Genomic DNA, 12,890 nt, shown 5'->3' with positions numbered 1-12,890 from the left:
TTGGAAAATGTATTTTCATGTATTTTCAAAATACAAAATACGTATACTGGATACGGCAATTCAACTCAAAGCGGGTACTTATTAGCCTACTAATTAAAAAAGGTGACTCCTAGATAAGGAGTGATGTACAACTTCCTTGACAGAAAGCAGTGTTGATTTTGTTGACTAAAACTAAACGAAAAATGATCGTCGACTACCAATTTTCACTGACAAAAACTAAATAGATGAAAACTAAGCTATGATGACTAAAACTAAGACTAAATATATCGGCAATTTCGTCGAAAATAGCCGATCTACAAGCTCAAAACGCGTCGCACTGCGATGTGTTGTGAGCTTGTAGATCGGCTATTTTCAGCATGGCATCAAGCCCCGGAACATTTAGTCATTTAGCCCATTCTGACCGGGCACCCATTTTGGTGTCGGCATCATGTTATGCTTTAGCTATTGAAAAATAGCAGATCTACAAGCTCATATCGCGCCACCGAGTGGCGCGATACGAGCTTGTAGGTCTGCTATTTTTGAAAAATTGAAGAACGACTGACATTTTTTTAATCTGATCTCAGGTCAGAACGGGCTAATCAGACCAGTGTGTGTCCAGTGGAAACCTCGTATGAATCTGATCTCAGGTCAGAATGGGTTAGTCACTAAAACATTCTCTCTCTAGGTCGTCCTCAGTCCTCATGGACGGTGCCAAGTGACTGCTGGCATACAATGGTTGAAATATTGGGGACAGAGGGCTTCCATTTCTGGCTGGCTCCAATATGCCATTTAGAGTTTGTGGTGTTCCCGCCCACTTCCTTCAAGTACATTTTGTGATCCCCGGTTGAATTTATCTTCTAGTTTATTTGGTCTTTATTGGTTGCCCCAATGCACAGTAACAAGCGCAAGCAATTGACTACTGTATGTAGGCTACTGTAGTCAATTTTGTTTATGTTTTGCTAAATATAAAGGGCATGTCACAAATATATTTGAATAAGCAGAGATGGGCAAAATACATTGAAAATGTATTTTGATACAAAATACAAATACTGGGTCAAAAATGTATCTAAATACAAAATACAAAATACATCTTCCATCCCCATCGAAATACAAATTACAAAATACAAAAAAGTATTTCAAATACGTATTTCAAATACATGTATTTCAAATACTGCCCATCTCTGTGAATAAGCCATGCATCCCCATATCCCCTAGTAGGTAACCTCACAAAAAAATGCAGTAATCCTGGTTTCTACTGCCTTCGGAACTGGTTGGAATAATGTGTTCCTTCCACATGCTACATCCTACCGGGGAAACTCCCCCCCCCTATCAGGTGATAAGAAGCGGCCTGATCACTCCTCATGCACTGAAGGAGGCATGAGCTCAGTTTGGGGCTCTCCCTAGGTTGGCAGAGGGAGAGTATAGTGCCCAGAATTATACAGCTTAGGCAATTGGCAGTGGTGAAAAATGTGTTATAAAAAAAATTGTGGGATATAAAATATTGAAAAAATATGTAATACACCATGGGAATCACACATAGGTCTCCACTACATGGCAATAGACGATGCAAATGGAACAGGCATGTGGATGTGAAGTGCCCTAAAGGAGGACGATCTCTGATCGGATATACTGACAGACTGCCTGCCCACAACACCAGACTCGGTTTTTATTCGATTTTTCTTTTTATCATATTAAGAGCAATTAGCCAGGCCCCGTGAGTATTCCAGCAAAGGTCTTGGGGGGGAAGGGGTGAGGGAAGCCTGCCATAGGTCAACCAGATGAGAGGAGAAGGTTTGAATGCTTCGAGGGGAACTTCTCTCTTCAGCTCTTGTGCTCAGAGAGTGTGTGGGATGTATTTAAGTGCAGCCAGGAGAGGGGAGAGTTCAGCACACTCAACTTCCTCCCTGGGGGTCAGACAATAATCATCATACAGGAAGTGTCAAACAAAAGATAAAACACATAAAATAAAAGAATAAAAAATACTGATACATTGTTGGGAGGGTTCCAGTTATCACACAGCATGGTTTTGACAGACTCCCTATGGCTGTGTGGAGGACATGCAGGGGGCGGCAGATCTAATTTTGGTATACACAGTATAAAACTAGGTTCAGAAGATATAACTTTTGGTTCTGCTTGCATAATACATAGGGAATATTTCTAACACTTTTTAATAGGAGGGAAGTTGGAACACTTGGTCCTAGACCATCTGGCTTTCTGCTGATGTAGTGCAAAAGTGGGATATTTCTCTCTCTGTCTCTGCCTTTCTGCCCCTGTGATAACCTTCCCCAGGTGTTTTGACGTAGTGAACCAGTTGGTGAAAAGGAGCTATGGGGGGTGAGACCGCAGCCTGGGAAAGTGTGAAGCTGCGGCTGTATAAAGCCAGAAGTCTGAACGACAACGTCTAGCACGACACCAATGGCTTTTTACAACATGTCAAATTCCATTTTAATGGAGCCTCTGACAATCGCAACACCTCAATTTAACAGACATGCCACATCAAATGAAGGCACTGACACAGCGACGCGGTGGGTGGGAATAAACATGTCCACAAGACCCAACAGTATCAACACTCCCCCCAGAAAAACGAAAAAACTAAACCTAAACATATAAACTGTCCATACCCAAGGACTTACATAAGTCAATACGCATTGCGGTCATCAATCATACGCAACTCGGAAGGCTATATACGTCTGTAAATAGCCCAACTTCAGAGCAATTTCTGCACACATTTCTGCTTATAGGACACACCGCCATAAAAAGCAAATAATAATAATAAATAAATAAACAAACAAACAGCTGTGATCTTGGCCCCAGCAGGCCTGACAATAAATACAGAGGCAGTAACAATGGTCGCGGGACTTTGCTCGCGACCCGCTTGTCGTGGGATGATAAATATCTGCCGGCATACATGGTCGCCCACAGCGAAAGTGTGTGAGATTGTGGGACCTTGGTGGTGGGCTGCTTTGTTTCAGTTTCCATTGACCACACACACCAGCCGCAGCCCACCACTCAACGCACGACGCGCACATCCCCCACCCCCACTCGTCCCCGTTGCCCTCCATTCAACATATTTTACTGGCTTTAAAACACGGCAGATGGCGAGGTTGTACATGTACAGAACAGGTCATAAAGAGGAAAGGGGGGGGGGGGGGGTGGGGGGGGGTTGGGGGATAAACATAGGACTATTTCACGTCCTGGAGGTGTCGTTATGTTTCCCTGCTTTGTGGGCATGGGGGTGCGAAGAGAAAGCTATACATATATGGCAGTATAGAAGTGGGATTTTGTTGCTGTGCTCATGCCTTGACATTCCTTAAATTCCCCCATGCGTGTCTGCGTGGCCCTGTGTTGTGATCATAATGCTCTCTTCAAGGTTGTGACTCCTGTGCTGATCGAGGCACTTTGGTGGCTGGTTCTGTGTCAACATGACATAGAGAGAGAGAGAGAGAGAGAGAGCGAGAGAGAGAGAGAGGGGGGGGGGGGGGGGGACGGACGATCGGACGGACGGACGGAAAGAGAGAGATAGAGACAGACAGAGAGAGAAACGATATCCATGTTGTTTGATTTCCAGATGGCCATCAAAAGAGCACTATGCCCACTAATTGTTGTTTAATTGTCAGTGAAATGTTGCATTCTGGTTTTGACAAGTTGAAAATAGGCACAGGTAGGGGGGCAAAGTGACCCAGTTCACAATATGCAGCTCACTTTGGCTTTTGACAAAGTCAGTTGAATAATTGTGCCTTTGCAATGTGAAAACTTTTGATTTATATCAACACACCCCTCAAGCAGATTAATGTGTCCGACGAAAAAGTCTGACTCACTCGGCTGCGCGTTCGCCATTTATCATGGTTAAATGTGACCTTTTTTATAATTGCACCTAACGTTACACTGTGAAAACAAAAGGAAATGGATATTTTATGAAAATGCAAAGCCATTAGCTTTTCAACGTGAACTGTGACTGCTGGGGTGGGGAGAATGTGCTGAGGACAGTGTTGTAAAGCCACTTTCTCTGGATCTTCTTGGCATGAAAACAATGCTGCGAGCTGAGAGAATCCTTTCAGCTCTTAAGCAGTGAAAAGCCTGATTTATACTCAGCTGTACGGCGCTAACGTGCAGCGAGAATAGCCGATCTACAATCTCGCAAGGTGTCGCATTGCTATTTCCGGCGTGCAACACCATCAGACGACAGATCTGAATTAAGCATGAAAGTGTTGCTCTTGCATCAGTCTTTCTGCTCAAGGCTATGGAAATCACTGAGCAGGCATCAACATTGGAATTGGTCATCATCACACTGCAACGATCTCTCTCTTTCTTTCCCAGTATGAAGCTTCAGCAACAGCACTGTATCTCTTTCTCTCTCTCTCTCTCTCTCTCTCTCTCTCTCTCTCTCTCCATCCATCCCACTCCATCCCTCTCTCCTCTCCTGCTTTATCAAGGCATTGAGACCCCCCTGGGAGGCTCCGATCTCCAGTGCACATCCTGAAGAATTAATGACTTCTAATGTACCAGTTAATGCAGAAAAGGCAGAACATCCATCATAACTGACAATTTAATGGCGCTTTCATAGATGGGCCACTCACAGCTTTCCTATTCTCCCCACTGCTCCCCTTCAACAGAGACGCACGCACGCACGCACGCACGCACGCACGCACGCACGCACGCACGCACACACACACACACACACACACACACACACACACACACACACACACACAGTGCACTTTCAAAGAAGCACACAGATAAGTATCATTAGACCCCTCTGTTTCCGACTTTATGGTCAATGTTTCCACAATGCTCTGGGAGGTTCGTTTAGAAGCACATGATACATTGAATAGCATTAGACATGCTGCCTCCTTTTCGCTCAAGATAAATGTCATCCAACTCTGGGGCTTATTTTACAGCATATGCAGTACATACATGCATGCATACATGATATGTCAATAATGTTCAAGTCTGCCGACTGCGACTGGGATGGGATTTCTAATATGCGAGGATCCCCTGTAGCCTGGCTTACAGAATGAAGCCTGATTCATACTTCGTCGCACGACAGTGTCCCGCGTCTAAAACAAGTATACAAGCTCACAATACGTTTGCATCCGCGGCATGTTGTGAGCTTGCAGGTCTACAATTACAATTTACAATTTAGGCATTTAGCAGACGCTCTTAATCCAGAGCGACTTACATTAAGCAAGAACAAAAAGCATGGGAATACATCACAAAAAAGCATTTATCATGAAACATGCATAAGCTAAGAAAGTAACAGTGGGATATCTATATTATGAGACTATACATATAAACTATACATATATACTACTATGCTATACATATGTAGCCTACTATGGCGTGCTATGACTATATACAATGCAATTATAGTGCTATCTACATAACATGCTATAAGTCTGTGTCAAATGCTATCTAAGTCTACAGAAATGCTATCTAAGGTCTGCTATGTTTGGCGTGCGACACTGCCGTGCGCCGGAGCATAAATCAGGCTTAGAGGCTATGCTTTGAGGACTGGATACAGGCACACTAAACAAGCTCTCATTATATCTTCTCTTTGGCAGGCCTGCACAGACAGGAGGAAATCAATTGGGCGATGCAACATGCATTTCTGCACACTGGACGTGTCTTTGGCAGATGTACAGTATAGTCAAAACCCGCTCAGATGGATGTTCAGCTATCTAATACATAATCTAATTCAGAAGTCCATAATATGCCAACGGTGATGCACAATATAGTAGCACTTGTCTCCCATGGACAATAATTTGGACACAGGTCAGGTCAGAATGGGTTCATCAGACCAGTGTGTGTCCGGCGGAAACCTCGTATTAATCTGATCTCAGGTCAGAATGGGTTAAAAGAGTGTGCACACTAGGCTGTGCCTATCAAGGTCACAAACAGCAGCGATTTCTATATAGCAGGAGGAGCTCTCCAGGACAGACATGACAGCGCTGGCCCTGCGCTTCGAGGCCCCCCCCCCCCCTACCAACGGGGGCGCCCCCCCCCCCTACCAACGGACTGATATGGAGCGAATCGATAGATTTGCGATATGGCGAGTCGTATTGGCTTTTATCCATGGTCATTTGCTGTTCATGTTCATATTACGTGGTCCCATTTTGTGATCATTAAATATGCCATTTCTTAAAGGGACACTTCACCCTTTTTGCAAAAAAATATATGTTAATGACGTTTAGAAGCTTTAGATCACTTTCCTGGGGGTATTTATGTGTGTAATATGTGGTTTTAGTTATTTTAGATTGTAGCAGTGAGCCTGTTGTCTCTGATGTCATGGACACTGGTCTCACTACCTTCCTGGACTACAATTCCCATAATTCTTTGGTGCACTGCTCCTCCTTGTGGATAGGGGGAGAGCTGTCTTACTGAGACAACATGTAGTCCAGGAAGGAAGTGAGCCCAGTGTCCATGACATCAGAGACAACAGGCTCACTGCTACAATCTAAAATATCTAAAACCACATATTACACACATAAAGATCTCCAGGAAAGTGTTCTAAAGCTTCTAAACGTCATTAACATACATTTTTTTGCAAAAAGGGTGAAGTGTCCCTTTAAGGTTCCATTGAGTTTCTATCTACACAGCCTTTTATTTTACTTCAGAATAATTGAATAGTATGCTATGTTTTTCGTTACTGTTAATCTCTCTGTGTGTTAATTTATCTCACACTGGACTTCAGGATGAACTGAACACAAGCCGCCAGACCTTGACCCATCAGCAGTGTTGATTTCGTCGACTAAAACTACGACGAGAAATGTGACGAAAACTATGACGAAAAATGCCAAAAACAACACTGCCCGTGTGCACACAAACTACAACACAGTGCACATAAACTAAAGCAACCACATAGCCCACATATGTACTGCTTGCTTGTAAGCACCCCACTACCACTGAATGGATAGACAGAGTAGAGCCCGGCTGCTCAGCCTATCCTGGAGTACAGTTGATCTACAGGGCCAATATTCCCTTCAACAAGTCACGTGGTATAAGCTAATGTCCCTTTTAACTGAGCTCAAATGATGCCCAGAGGACTGTCTGATCGATGGAACAGAGAGACTGGACACCATTTGGCAGCCCAAAACCGGCATTTGCAGAATCATAACGGTTGGCTAAACCGATTGCCGGATCAGAATTAGTCGTTGGAAAAGCCTCAGTCGAGAAGCGTACTGTATATATCCCATTCTGACCGGGCACCCATTTTGGTGTCAGCATCATGTTATGCTTTAGCTATTTAAAAATAGCAGATCTACAAGCTTGTAGGTCTGCTATTTTTGAAAAATCGAAGAGCGACTGACATTTTTAGAATCTGATCTCAGGTCAGAATGGGTTCATAAGACCAGTGTGTGTCCGGCGGAAACCTCGTATGAATCTGATCTCAGGTCAGAATGGGATATAGCCACAACAAGGACGGGTGTTTGGCCTGCGGTAGACCACCCTGACATCCTCGCCCTCACACCTAGCATGCATGCGCACTGATGTGTGAAGACATAGCCTGCATGGCACGGATGTGCATTATGCTGGCACGCGATGAGGCGAGCACACCGTGTGCAAAATGCATGCCGCTTGCACATTGAGACCCTAGCTAGTATATCACATACTATCATACGGAACAGAAGCACCGGTGTGTGTTTGCTCAAGGACATGATGATGTGCCTATACTGTACATGCGCGTGTACACCCCCCCCCCCCCCCCTCCCCCACACCCACACACACACAAATATAAAATAAAACGGTGTACTCACGCACACACACACACGTGTGCATGCACACACATGCATGCGCGGACACGCACGCCACTGTGGAATGGAATTCAAATTGATTTTCTGTCTGAGCAGGTCTCACACGTAAGAGCTGGGGTGCAACAAGGATATTTGACAGGTTTCATTCCATTGCCAGGCTGGAGCAAACATCAGTGACCGTGACCTACTATATGTAGGTCCAAATATCACAACCATGACCCCCCCGTACTTGAGCTGACGCATTTCTTCGAGTGCAGAAACAAATAAGAGGGCCCAAGATAATTTGAAGCGTGTGTGCGCGTGCAATGGTGTTTGCTAGGATAGCGAGTGTATATTAACGTCCTTAAATGAGCCAAATGTGACAGGTCAACTCGCGCATCCCCCTGCTGCTTTGCTGACCCAAAAATATTTTGTAAGCCGACGGCTATTCAATGTCATCGAGGCAGATGTCAATCTCAATACATTGTGTCCTGACCTCCTAGAGCTGACGGACCAGATTTCACTATTGGCATTTCCGACTGAAACCCTTAGAGGATTTGCTGGAGGGGAATTTACACAGGGAAAGTGAGTCTGCGAAAGATGCCCCGTTCTCCTCGGCGGCGACATCGCTGTACGCAAGCTGCGGCGGTCCAAAGTGCAAGAAAAGCATGTTAGTATCGAGCAGGCAGATGGTGAGGAAAGAAATCTTTGCCATTGACCCACACAACACAGACCATCAGCCAAATATAGTGTCACAGTGGAGGCTGATCCGATTACATTCTACTGTACGATAAGGCCTGTAACAATTGGAGAAAAGCAGCCGTTTACTGTTTAAGAAATTAAGAGTTTTCGAATCTTTCGGGATAGATTTTTAAGGCCGAACATCTTGGTGGCATAGGTGTAAACTTAGGTGTAAACTACCCTGACTGGGGTTCATTTCCTCCCTGGTGCCTCGGGCGTGGCTATATATATAGGCTATATATTAATATGTACATATACACGCGTTTCGACCTACAGTAATAGGTTTTCCACAGTCGAAAGTCGAAACGTGTCCGTTGCTTCTGTCCATGAGAGGTATATAAAAAAACATTCATTGTGTGCTGGCTATTTCAAATCAATCTCCTATAATGTAGTTAGCTTCTTCTCCCAAAGTGTGAATAAATGAAGTTGCTATGGTTTAAGCATGTGTACTGTACACGTGTACATGCTGCCTTCCCTCATAAGTAAAGTACTACAAACCATATCCAACTATGCTACTTTTTGTATGTGACAAGAACAAGGTGCCATGGGTAGGGCGGCTATATGGCCCCTGTGGTATTTTATCCGTAGTGTTTACCATATAAAGATGTTTTACCACATAGGATGTCGATTTTACCACATGAAGTTGTCGGTATAATATGACACAACCAAGCAGAAAAAAATTAATCCCACATGGCAGCAATGAGCAACCGTAGGCCTATACTATATGAAGGTGAACACACACGAAACATTTTATTTATTTTCAATCCCACTGATCAAGCTGAAGTCAAATAGTCGCTGGATGATGTTCAGCCCTGGCTCATGTAATTCCTTTCTCGGCACAAGCTCTATGCTTCAGAAATCACAGGAAATTGATTCCATTATCTCCATCACTTTCCTCAGCGCATAGCCGGCATACAGTAGCACCTGCATATGAAATGCAACCCACCCACCATCTTACCATCTCTGCCATTGAAGTGACATTATCATTGCCATGGCAACAAACCCCCATCTCTACACAAAAAGGTGTAGCACTGAATCTTCAGGGCTTGCTTTTGTATGCAGGTACAGTACCTCACATTTTTAGGGTCACGTACACATTGCAGTGTTGGAGGAAACTAGTTACAAAACGTCTCTGTCGAGCAGAAACCTCTTATGTCCATATTTAAAAAAAAAAGATCTTTATAGATTAGCAGCCTAGGCCTATACTTGATCACAGTACTGCGTCACAGTGAAGTATTAAAAGTAGTAGATTTGCAAGCTCGAAACGCAGTGCGAAGCGACAACATGTTGAGCTTGTAGACTCGGAGCTTCTGCTTTTCTCTCCAGGTCGTCCTCAGACGAGTCCTCCATCGTTGCGTCCAGTCATCCCGGTTCCATCCATACATGTGGCCAGCTCATGGGTGCTTTGCGCTCCTGCGTCTTTCTTGAGTACATCCCTCCATGTTAACCCATTCTGACCTGAGATCAGATTCATACGAGGTTTCCGCCGGACACACGCCGGTCTGATGAACCCATTCTGACCTGAGATCAGATTCTAAAAATGTCAGTCGTTCTTCGATTTTTTTCAAAAATAGCAGACCTACAAGCTCGTATCGCGCCACTCGGTGGCGCGATATGAGCTTGTAGATCTGCTATTTTTCAATAGCTAAAGCATAACATGATGCCGACACCAAAATGGGTGCCCGGTCAGAATGGGATAATGTGGGACATCCTTGTGACCGGTGCCCGTATGTTGGTGACACCACACCACCGATTTTGCTCTCTGGCAGCTCTTGGTGTCTTTGGCAGTGTCATGCATGGTCTCATTCTCCTGGCTGCTATTTTTTTGGCTCAGCCTTGGGCATTCGATCATACAGGTTCTTGTTCTTTTGCCATTTTTTTTAAATTGAATTGAACAGTTCAGGTTTCCACCCATCGGAGACCAAAAGTTACTACAAGTTGCTTTCCGCATTATCGAACAAAGTAGCTATACATTTTTGTTTTATTAATCCATCCACGCTGTCACTGTGCATGCCCACTGCCTTCTGCCACCCTCCTATTGTGTTTAAGCCTACAGATTGATTAATTTATTCATTATATATCTCTAATTTATCAGACACAAACAGACTCCCTTTGTCTTATAGGTAATCTCTGGGATTCCAGTCTACACTGCAAAATCTGTAGTTTACTATATACTCTGAGAGTGCACACCATGGAAACAAATGGGCCCTTACTTCCATACACTCTTGAAGTTATACAGACTTTGTAATTGTCCATTTAGTTCCTAACTATCAATCATTTAGCTGACCTCCACAAAGATCCCTGGTGGTCAATATGCATGCATTTTCTTAAATGACCAGAACAGATCGAGGCTTTCCCTAGACCTATAGACCATTAAAAGGAAACAAATGGACTTACTGTATGGTAATTGCCCTGCTGTGTTTTAGAACGGAAAATCTCCCTGTTGCCACATTAGATGCAGGAATTCAGTACTGATCTATTCAAGAGTCTTAATGTCACACTATACTACCGGTTGAGATCAACCCTATTCTGGAACTGGAAAGTCATTACATTAACAAAATGTAGTGGTATTGAAAAAGACCCTCAGAGTAAAGGAATTGCAGTTCATTGCAGATTTTTTGTCAGTGTTCGTCAGAGGACAAAGTGTGCGAGAGGCGTTGGAAAGAAAAAGAGCTTTTGATAGGCCTATAGTCAAGGACATCAACACAGCACCTTGCACAATCTAATTTCCAAAGTGTGAAATTTCCTCATTCTCTCCTCTGATAGCTTCATTTCATAGTGAAACCTAATTATGGGCACTATAATTTCTTTTAGCAGTCAAGTCATCACCTACTCAAATGCAAAGGCATGCCAAATTACACCATATAATGACACTATATAATTCCAGTGTTAAAAACAAACACTGTTTATATAGTCACTGGTCATTATGTGTGGTGCATTTCAACACACATACTGCTTATCGGTCTATGTTGTGTGGAACCATGTGTGGACCATGTGTGGAACCATGTTAGGGCTGCACAATATATCGTTATCGTATCGGTATCGAGGTATGAACATGCACAATATCAGTATCGCAAAAAGGCAACGGTATCGCGATATAGATATATCGTCGACATATCGATATATCGTCCACTTCTAAAGCCAGCCCTCTGTTTTAGCCTGTGCCCCTCGGAAAATAAACCATCACTCCGTTTGTCCCTCTGTCCTGTTGTAGCCTGGCTCCAGCCCTGAATCGCTAGCCACGCCCATTAAGAAAATATGTTGCTGCACGATATATCGTATCGTATCGATATCGACATATCTGCCCTATATATCGTGATATATATTATATCGTATCGTATCGATATCGAGATATCTGCCATATATATCGTGATATGAATTTTTGTCCATATCGTGCAGCCCTAAACCATGTGTGTGTGCCCACTCCATCACCACCACGCTGTAGAAACAGAAGTTATCAAGGGCAAACACTTACTTCCAGTGTGTTTAATTTCCTCTCCGACACGAACGTTTTCTATTTTCACTGGTGGGGGGGGGGCGTCCATGGGGGGGGGGGGGGGGGGGGGGGGGGGGGCGTCCAGAGGTACAATTTACACGCAAAACAAACACCCCCGCGACATTGTGAAAAAAATAAGAAAAAAGAAGGCAGGAAAGGGTGGGAAAAAAGGTCCTGGCCAGATTTAAGATTCACTGGGGCTGCAATCTGCATGCTAAGGCCCATCAATTTTTCATGGCTCTCACACTATGAGCACTCACAGCCAGAAGGGGGTAATGCAAAATTGATTTGTGTATTAAAACTGCTTAGCCAAGCAGGCATCCCTGGGAAATGTAGTGATTACCCCCTTGGGACCTGAAAAGGCCATGTATAGCCAAAGTGATGGAAACAGCTCTGTTCAGATACAAAACCATGTTCAGGTATAGTGTGCATTTAAAAAAACAAACAAACCAAAAGTTCAAAAGCATGAATATTTATACACAAATACCTGATCATTCCAAATCTTTGTATCTTAGCTTTTGTCATTTCAAAGGGCATGGAATCAGAGCCAATTATGAATCAGAGCTTATTTAGACTGACCCAATAGTGTTGGAACTGCACCTTTTAGGATGAATGAGAATTAAAAAGCTGGTCACAGAGATAAATGCATTGAATGGTAAAATACATACATGCATTCACTCATTTATTTCCATACACTAATGTGTGGCCAATGCCATCCCAGACTGTCAACTGATTGGAATTGGAAGAAATCCTCTATCCTTTTGTTCCAGCTGAGCAAGGGCATATGTGACCAAATCTGACTGAGAGACTGCCATTGATTTTATTTATTTTCGTTTTTTCATGTCTATATGAAAGCAGGGAATCATAGCTTCAACTTGACATATTGGTTGTTCAGTTTGACCCACCAGTTTTGGAGATATGGCTTATAGAGTATTAGTAATGTA

General features: G+C 43.7%; 1 protein-coding gene across 1 annotated transcript in view; it reads right to left on the bottom strand.

The window, feature by feature from the left end:
* The window catches only part of elavl2 (ELAV like neuron-specific RNA binding protein 2), a gene marked incomplete at its 3' end in the record, with an annotated part of 98,081 nt that overhangs the window by 84,308 nt on the left and 883 nt on the right, over positions 1–12,890 (bottom strand). The window lies entirely within an intron of this gene.

Source organism: Protomyctophum parallelum (assembly GCF_964188405.1).
Source record: "Protomyctophum parallelum genome assembly, chromosome: 18".
In the NCBI taxonomy this organism is placed as follows: domain Eukaryota; kingdom Metazoa; phylum Chordata; class Actinopteri; order Myctophiformes; family Myctophidae; genus Protomyctophum; species Protomyctophum parallelum.
This window is presented reverse-complemented; position numbering and strand designations above follow the sequence as displayed.